The sequence below is a fragment of the Marmota monax genome, unplaced genomic scaffold (assembly GCF_021218885.2).
Source record: "Marmota monax isolate L192 unplaced genomic scaffold, Marmota_monax_Labrador192_F-V1.1 WCK01_AAM20220418_F8-fsc00254, whole genome shotgun sequence".
NCBI classification, from domain to species: Eukaryota; Metazoa; Chordata; class Mammalia; order Rodentia; family Sciuridae; genus Marmota; species Marmota monax.
Genome location: NW_026694584.1, coordinates 554,130 through 563,243, shown reverse-complemented (window position 1 = coordinate 563,243; position 9,114 = coordinate 554,130). Strand labels below are relative to the sequence as shown.

The 9,114-nt window shown below is 53.9% G+C and overlaps 1 long non-coding RNA gene across 1 annotated transcript; it reads right to left on the bottom strand.

Annotated features, from left to right (window-relative positions):
- Nucleotides 1–428: 428 nt before the first annotated feature.
- On the bottom strand, nucleotides 429–3,535 carry LOC124077195 (uncharacterized). The gene is made up of 3 exons (XR_006846565.2): nucleotides 3,250–3,535; nucleotides 2,733–2,979; nucleotides 429–2,582 (listed from the first exon to the last, which is right to left on the bottom strand). It is a non-coding gene; the product is annotated as an uncharacterized LOC124077195 (long non-coding RNA).
- Nucleotides 3,536–9,114: the final 5,579 nt, after the last annotated feature.

The window sequence follows — 9,114 nt, the reverse complement described above, 5'->3', positions numbered from 1 at the left end:
GAGCTGAGCAGCAAGGCAGCCCAGGTGGGCCTTGAGCCCTCTGCCCACCCCCTTGAGCTGCCTGCCGTGGGGGTGCAGCGAGGTCATGGTGTAGGGTCTGCCCACAGTGCCGGGCTCCACGGCTTCTCCTTCCTCAGAAGTCAGACTCTGTCCCTTTCTGCAACTCACCCTCCGGCCCCATGGGCCCGGCAGCCTCCCCTCTGCCTGCTGTTTCTATGGGTTTGGCTCCTAAGATTCCTCGTAAAAGTGGCATGATTTTTAGAAATCAACACTGAGCGTAAGCCTAGCAGTGGGGAAAATGGTCTGCTCGCTGACCACTCACCGCTGTGTATACACGCACAGGGGCTTTGGCGGATCTTACAGACCTCCCCTTTGCTGTGATGTAGGAGTGCTTGCCCCGAAGGAAAACTACTTAGTGTAGTCAAATATTTAACAGGCAATTAAAGGCTTTATGACGGAGGCTTATCTATTTCACTCAGTGGAGGAAATCGTTTTCTAAGCGACACCTGCCATCGCTTCAGATTTCTTTAGCAGTCGATATGCCTTGACTGGACTTGGCCTTGCTTTCTGTGGACCGTGGGTGAGACTTGTCCCATGTAAAGGGCCTGGGACATTCAGTCTCATCCCTGAGATCTCTCATCGATGTCTAGATTCCTGCAGGATTCTTGCAAGGAGCTGGTCAGTAGGGCTACAAGACCCAGAATCTCTCACCAGGGTGCCCAGGAGCTGCCGGCCTTTCCCCCTGTTCTGTCAAAATCAGCCAAAGGGGCAAATAAATGGTTGAGTCCAGGCCCTAGAATCTGAGAAGCAATTACCACTGAGGACAAAATTCGGTCCTGAGTCCCTGCAACTGCCTGCAATATTTTTGTCACTGGAAAGCCATCAGAAAGTTAATTTGGAGAAGCAGACCCTTCCTGCCCCGTGGGCGATATGATCTACACCATAGGTAAGGCCCCGCCACACTGTTCCTCGTGGATGAGCCTCCGCCTGCGCCTGGCAGGGCTGAAGCCACGTCCCAGCTCGCAGGGCACCTTCCCATGGAGACCAGGCCATGTGGTCCAGGCACACTGGTGTCCTGTTCAGGCCCCCAGCTTCTCAATACCTGAGAGGGGGAAAAGCGGTCAGTGCATGGGCATCCCACACCCCATACACTTCCCAGGGAGAAGCCCCAGGTGCGCCTGAGTTGTTCAGCCAGGCGAGAAGGCAATGGTGAAATCACAGGGGACCGGCCAGGGCTGCAGCTGGATGGGACGGTCTTAAGTTCTGTGTGAATTAGTCCATGGGCCAGGAGCCGATCACATCAGCTTTGCAGAGCTCGATGCTTGGTCCACCTCAGAGTTTCTGCTCACACCACACTGACCAGCTGAGTTTTCTCTGGGCTCATGTGATCGTAGAACATTTTCCTCGTGAGCCAAGAAGCCCTCAGTCCGTTGGCTCTGAGGAGTCACTTATTCCTCCAGGTTGGATGGAATTAAACCTGGACTTGGCTTACTGGGGGCCTGTGTTTGTGAAGCTGTGGGGGTTAGTCAGTCCCCAAGTTCAGGGTCTAGAGACCCAGTCCCCTGCAAGAAGAGCTGGTGCAGAAGGCAGGGAGGCCAAGGACCTGAAGGGCCCAGGGTTTGCAAGAGAGGTGGCCTTGGAAGGAGCTTTCTGTAGCCTGAGGTGACATGAGGGCAGGTGGAGTTCAGTTAGTTTGTCTCCCTGTGTCCCTGCCAGTCACCATCTACCAAGTTGACATTGTTCTCTTGGGCCTGTCCCCTGCTTCAGCTGCTACCTGCCTGCCTACTCTTTCTCTTCTTTAAATGTCCCCTCCAAGTCACCTGCAGCCCAGACCGACAGGTGTAGTCTCTGGAAGAATAAGCAAGAAAGGGAGGTGTGGGGCTGGGTTGCGCCTGATTAAACCCTTATTCAGCTGGACAAACATTCATCGAGCTCCGGGTTTGCCCTGGACCGCGTTGGGTGTCGAGCTTCAAAGACGAAGAAGACCACGCTAGCCCTGGAGAGCTCTTGTCCAACAGGGAAACACCACTGTGGTCCACGGCCTCCACAGGAGCCGAGCCCCTGGGCAGACACCCAGCTGCTCACCGTGTGCCAGGACCGCTGGGCAGAGGTGTGGACAGGTGGTGGGCGAGGGCCGCTCAGACTCCAGCACCCAGGGCTGAACTCCGGCGTTGTTCAGGCGTCCATCCTGGGAGGAGGTGGAATCCTGAGGGCTCCCAGCTGGGCCATCACCCCGTCCTCACCAGGGTCGCTTAAACGGGTGGACACGTGCTGAAACTCAGGCAGAGGAAGAATGGGGAAGGCAAGGGACTTCCAGGGGGGGGGGGCTCCCTGTTCTTAGGAAGTGTTCAGCTTCTCCAACGGAGGAGCAGGCATCGAGGAGACCTGGGGCAGGTCTGCCGAGGTCGTCGGCGGTTACCTGGTGGTGGTGTGCAGGTGTAAAGGTGCACCCTGGGCATGCACCTCAGTCTTGCCCCCAGTCCCTTAGAACCTACCAGGGCCTGCCATCCTGCAGACCCCGACGCCTGGGAACAGCTGGGGACCCGTTCCATAGGAATAGCGTTGATCTCCATCGCTTGTTCCTGTGCAGTGGACAATGTTACTAAACTTTTAACAATAATACACGGCCTCCGGTGTACATAACATTTTCTTTTCTTTTACAAAATATAACCTAAGATTAGCCCAGCCCTGTGGTGTCCACTATGATACCCTGGACACATGTGGATATTTACATTCAAATCAATGAAAGGTCATTGGCGATTTAGTTGTTTGGTCACCCTAACTGCGCATCCCGAAGCTCTTCGCGAGAGTGATCTAGAGCAGGCGCCGCTCACCCTGGACTCCAGCCTCAGTGCACAGTGGACACTCAAGGCTTATTTTCAGAACAAATGAATGAAGGCAACTTGCTGATGGTTCCAGGCAGCATGAGAACAATAAGATATTGGGGGAGAGGCCCTCTGCCATTGAGGAGCCTGCATCCTAGACGGAAACAGACAAGGTGAAGCCATGCCCACTGGTGCGGAGGACGCTGGCTGAGCCCCTCAGGGCTCCCCGCTGCACCCATCCTGAGTACTCTATGCACGCCCACACCCTTGAGGCCCCCCCACGCCGCGCCGTGCACCAGGGCTGAGCGTCCCTCACGTGCTAACGGCCCCTGAGCAGATTCACGACTCAACCTCTTTTATTTAAACCCTCGGCCTTAAAGCTGGAAGTGCTTTTCAGACCTGATGCCCAACCCCATCCTCTTACATTCCATCTAGAATCGTCCTGTGCTTTCGAGAGTGAAGATCCTTCCCAGCCTCCTGATGAAAACGCCTCTTCTAGTTCTAGCGCCACAGGTAACACACAGGGATCCGCTTGGCCCTTTCACCGTTTTGCAACGATAGCAAAAATTATTCACTTCTCCCAGCTGTTTTCTCATTCACCAGCGATGAGGACAGGAAAAGCTCTCCCCGTGAAGAGCCTTCATGCGTCAGACCAGGAGAGCACTGGGTGTGTTTGCTGGGAACAGCGTGTGCCCTGCACTCAGCAAACGCAGGTGTCCCCTCCCTTTCCCTGCTCTAGGAGGGCCAGGCCAGGCAGTCCCTCCTGCAGTTCCCCCACTGACCTGACCCACTTCCTTCCTCCCCTCACACGCTCCCTCCCCAATGCTGGCCACCCACAGGATTCCTGGAGACTCTTGGTAAAATAGAACCGTGTTGAGAATCCTCAAAATCTTCTCTTCCAGATATTTTGAAACACACAATAAATTACTGTAAATCACAGTGTCTCTACTGCACTGTCGAACACTAGGCTCACTACTCCTCTAACCACTTTCGCACACGGTAAGCTCCCAACCTAATAAATGAGTGTTGGAGGTCATGCACATGCTAACTACCCAGCATAGCACATAAACACATAAGCTGCTGTGGGTCGATTAAAAACTTAAAAGATCTTCCTGCATAACCGTGTCACGTGTGCTCAGAAGACGTGAGCGACTTATGCAGAACACGCTAGGCCAATGGTGCTTCTCACCCACCCACACTGAGAGCTTCCGATTGGAAAGAGGATCTGGGCTAGAAAAGGACCACTGGTGAGCAGGGTTAACCTCCAAATGACACATTTTCGTGCATGTGGTCACTGGCAGCACAGGAATCCGAGTCAACTCATCCTCTGTGGACAAAGGCCACTTGAGTGTCTGCTTCACCCACCACAGTGCTCGGGACACTTGTCCCAGAATCCAGTGATGCTACTGAGACAACTTTGCAGCCCCGACGAGCCTTCGCACATGTTTATAAGGACACACTCTATAAAATCCTGTTTGCCCAGCACGTGTGAACATGACCATCGGTCCTGAAATCCGTCCCCAGCACCTGCCTCCACTCTGGCTGCCGGACTGCATTTGTCCCTTCCTACGATTGTCATGATTTTACCAACAGAGGGTCTTCGCTTTCCACCTCAGCCATTCCACCCTGAAACGGGCTTAAGGTTTGTTTGCCTATCTTTGGGTATTTACCCATCCAGAAGTCCAAAATGAATTGTAAATGTTTAAGTCATCTGAAATATTTTTAGATGAATCACTTGTTCAGTGGTTTTCCATGTTCGGGATTTATTTTACCATCAGTCACATCCTGTCTCTGTTAGCACTGCAAACACTTGTAGAGCATGCGTTCTGTGGGTGGCTTTAATGCACGATTATTGACAAAGCTTTTAGGCTTTCCGTCACGCATTTGACTTCTCCCCCCAGTGTTGGCCCAGGCTTGGGGAGGGATGGCTTGGAGGGACCTCCCGGAAGTCAGAGCTTCAGTGCTTCTGGGAGGTCAGACAGGGAGGACAGCTGGGCATGTGACCACCAGGCAGTGGCGGGAGGACCTGACTGCCCAGCCTCGGAGACCAGCCTGTTTTCTACAGCTCTTCGCACCACGTGTGGCCCTTTGCTTCCTGTCACCTCTGCCGTTCTGTTTCTTCCTCCTGCCCCCAGGGCCAGCAGCCACTGCTGCTCCACCTCCCCCTGCTGCGCATACAGCATTTTCGTGGTTCAAGAACAGTGGGTGGCAATCAGAAGAGAGTTTGCCTCTCTGCACCTGCAGCACCCATGGGATTCCAGGCAGAAAACAGAGCACGTGGAGCATGTCAGTCAGAACATGCGGTTTGAGAGCATGGAAAATACAGGCACAGAAGCCCAGCTCAGTGCTGAACATGATCAGTCGGATGTCTGCAGGTCCTAGAGGAGGAAACAGCCAGCAAGATGGAGCTCTGGAGAGAGGAAGTCTTGGTCTGTTTTCTGGTACTATAACAAAATACACGACCCTGAGTAATTCATGAAGAAAAGAAATTTATTTTGGCTCACGGTTCTGGACGTCAAAGAGCATAGTGCCAGTAGCTGCTCAGCTGTTCTGGTGCCGGCCTCCTCATGCCACTCCAGAACAGCAGAAGAGGAACAGCAGCAGAGGCATGCAGAGAGGGAGAGGACAGAGGGGTCAGCTCACTATGTGGCCACCCACTCTCCTGACAGCTGACCCACTCTCACAGCCATGGCTCAGATCCCCTCAGGAGGGTGGAGCCCGGGGCCCTGTCACCTCTCCATGCTCCCACCATTGAGCACTATTACTTTGACAAGTAAATTCCAACGTGAGTTTGGGAGCAAAAACCACATCCAAACTCTGGCAAAGGCAGAATGGAAGTCTCAGGTCACTTGCATCACCCCATGTCTCCCTCCCTCTCAGAGGTCGCTGGCAACAGGACGGTGTTGGCTGCACCCCACCAATTCCTCTCACCCTGACCAGCTCTGAGCAAGAGGTGGCTGAAGCGCCCACCCTGCTAATATACCACAGGGGGGAATTTCAACAAGGGACACTTCAGGGACACTCAGACCACATCACACCCGAGCAGAGCATCCTTCCAGTGTCCAGGGCCCTCCGCCTCCCTGAGGACAGCAAGAGATGAAGTCCTACCTGACCCCCCCAGCGTTGCAGTCTCCTGGGGACGTGCAGCACCCCTCCTGCTGGTCCCTGCTGCCTACTGGACAGTCCCCAAGCTTCTTTCTAAGAACTGGGCCATAAATGCAGCCTCAGGCCCTAAAAACATCGGATTGTCCATGAATCAGAATAATCTCTCCACATCCCCTGGGCAGAGTCCCAAAGCCTTTTGTCTGAAGTCCAGGCCAGGAACTGGGAGAGCCGGCCCACAAGGGCCACTCCCCCACATGGGCCAGAAAGCAAGCAGGCACCAGGACGCCCCTCGGAGTCCACAGCCCCAGATGCCAGCTGCCAGGGCCCTGTCACCGCTGGAGAGCCAACTAAGGGGGCAGGGACCTGACCCAGGCACAGGGGAGTCAGAGGTGCCAGGTGAGGCCTAAATTCCACCCGGCTACGCTCAGATCCAAGGTGCTCAGCCTGGCCACAGGCAGGGCCAGCAGAACACAAGGAAAGGGTCCGTGTAGCTGCCGGTGCACCCTGATGCCCTCTGGACATGAGCCCTGACGTCTTTTCCTTCAGAGCTGTGCAGCCGGCCCTCATGCCCACAAAATCCTCGTCCCTGGACCCCTGCCACAAGTCACAAGTATTTGGGGGAAAAACTGCATCCATACTGAACATGTGGGAACATTTTTCCTATCCTTATTCCCTTAAAAATACACGACTTGCATGGCATTTACACTGTAGTTGGCATCCTAAGTGACCTAGGGGAGACTCAATCTGTGGAGAGGACACTCTGGTCATGGGCAGATACTGTGCCACTTTACCCCTGGATCTTGGCCTGCACTGGGGGATCGTGGGGCCAAGCCCCTGACACTCAGCCTGCAGCCACCTGCTGGGAGCCACATTGGCTTTGACCTCTTCAGTGCTGTTGGGATCGGGAAGGGCAGATGGGCGTTCTGTGCTCACGGCTGCTTGACCACGTGATGGAAGGCCTGGGTCTCCCCACATCCATCTGCTGCTGCCCACCCCGGGCCTCAAACCGAAGGGAGACCTGGGAGAAGCCTCAGCTGGACTGTGCTGTCATCAAAGAGCCCATGGACGGCTATATCCTCCCACGACACATAATTCCCTCTGGGATAACTTACAAGGACCCACCGGCCCCAAACCACACGGCCTTCTGTTGGTGGTTGGCTCTTTGCACCACAGAAACCAAAGCCAGCAGAAGGTGCCAGCCCGGAAGCCACGCAGAGGAGGGGGGAGGGCGCAGGGACCAGAGATGGAGCCCTGTGACGAGGACTCTGTGCTGAACACGAGTGGAAAGGAGAGGGAGTGCCGAGCGGGCAGCTGGACGGCGGGTGTGTCCGGGCGTCTTGCTGCTCCCGTGGTTTCCACAGTGAGTGGAAGGGGACAGGCGGCCAGGGTGTGGCTCGCTGGATCCCTGTCGTTTGGTTGAGTGGTCGTCCTGGGATCACAAAGGAGCTCAGTGTAATCTTGGGTGAGCACGGAGCCAAAGTCCAGAGGGTCTTCATCTCTGCACGGCGGGGTGTCCCCCATGCACTCCGGCTTGTCCTGAATTGTGTGGCTCTCCAGGCAGATAAACTGGACTTCTGGGCATCCCAGTGTCCTTATCTGCAAATGGGAAGATGGTACCCGTTGTTTCTGACTCACAACCTCCGTGACTCTCCTCTGGTAAGAACATGTCAGATCCACCTTGAGGGATGTCCTCCCTCAGCTTCTGGCCCATGCACCCTCCCCCGCTTACCACCTTGGCAGCCTCTGTCATCGGAGACCCTGTCCTGCCAGAGCCAGGGTGCCCACCCACACCAGGCCTCGGAGAATTCTCCCAAATCCTTGACTCTTGTGATGGGTCCCAAGGACGGACACAGTGAGAAAATTCATCTCATCCTGATTCTTCAGCTCATCCGAGGAGCCCTCTGTATCCCCCAGTAAATCCACTCTTTGTCCAAGTTAGCCCAAATCAGTTTCTGTTGCTTGCCACCAAAGAACTCTGATTATTTTTTAATTTGTTCTTTTTAGATATACATGACAGTAGAGTGCATTTTAGATATCATTCATACGTGGAATATAACTTCCCATTCTTGCAGTTGTACGTGATGTGGAGTTACACTGGTCGTGTATTCATATATGAGCCCAGGAAAGTGACGTCCAATCCATTCCACTGTCTTTACCATTCCCATCCCTCTTCCTTTCCCCCCACTCCACCCTGTCCAACCCCATGAACTTCCCCTTCTCCCACCCCCCACCCCCACTCCCTACCTATTGTGAGTCAGCATCCGCATATCGGAGAGAACATTCGGCCTTTGGTTTTTTGGGATTGACTAATTTCACTTAAAATGATAGTCTTATAGTCTCCAATTCCATCCATTTACCAGAAAATGCCATAATTTCATTCTTCTTTAATGGCTGAGTAATATTCCATTGTGCATATGTACCACATTTTCTGTATCCATTCATCTGTTGAAGGTCACCTAGACTGTTTCCATGGCTTAGCTATTGTAAATTGAGCTGCTATAAACATTGGTGTAGCCGCATCACTGTGGCATGCTGGTTTAAGTCCTTTCGGTATATGCTGAGGAGTGGGATGACTGGGTCAAATAGTGGTCCCATTCCAAGTTTTCTGGGGAATCTCCATGCTGCTTAAAGAACTCTAATTATACTGCATTTGGCACTTTCCCCAGCTGCCCCAAAGATTGTTCTGAGAACCAAAAAGCCCAACCACACAGCTCTGCAGGGATTTTGGCATTTTAACTACATAGAGTGCAATTCTCAGTGGGTGCAGCCTGGGCTACAGCAATCCTGGGTGCAGGGAGATTTCTATCACATTGATCCAGTGGAATTTGGGAGCTGTTGTGCCAGGGAATCTCCTGGGCAGATTGGCAGGATGTTTTCCTGTTGGCTCTGAGCACCTGGGCGAGCTGGGAGGAGCTGCAGGATCATGCGCCCGATTGATAATGGTGCCCGGGTCGGCTGGAGAAACCCCCCAGTCTTCTGGGGGAGACTGAGCAAGCAGCAGGCAGCGTGGCAGAGAGCACCTCCAGCCTCGAGAACAGGAACCACACGACCAGCCTGGCGCTGTGTTTACCTTGGTGGGTTGTTTGTTTTACACACTCAGCGGTTCTGAGGCGGAGCACTGAGCCTGCTGTGTCCTTGGTTTTCCTTTGCAGCTCTTGTCAGTCATGATGTCACTCAAAACATT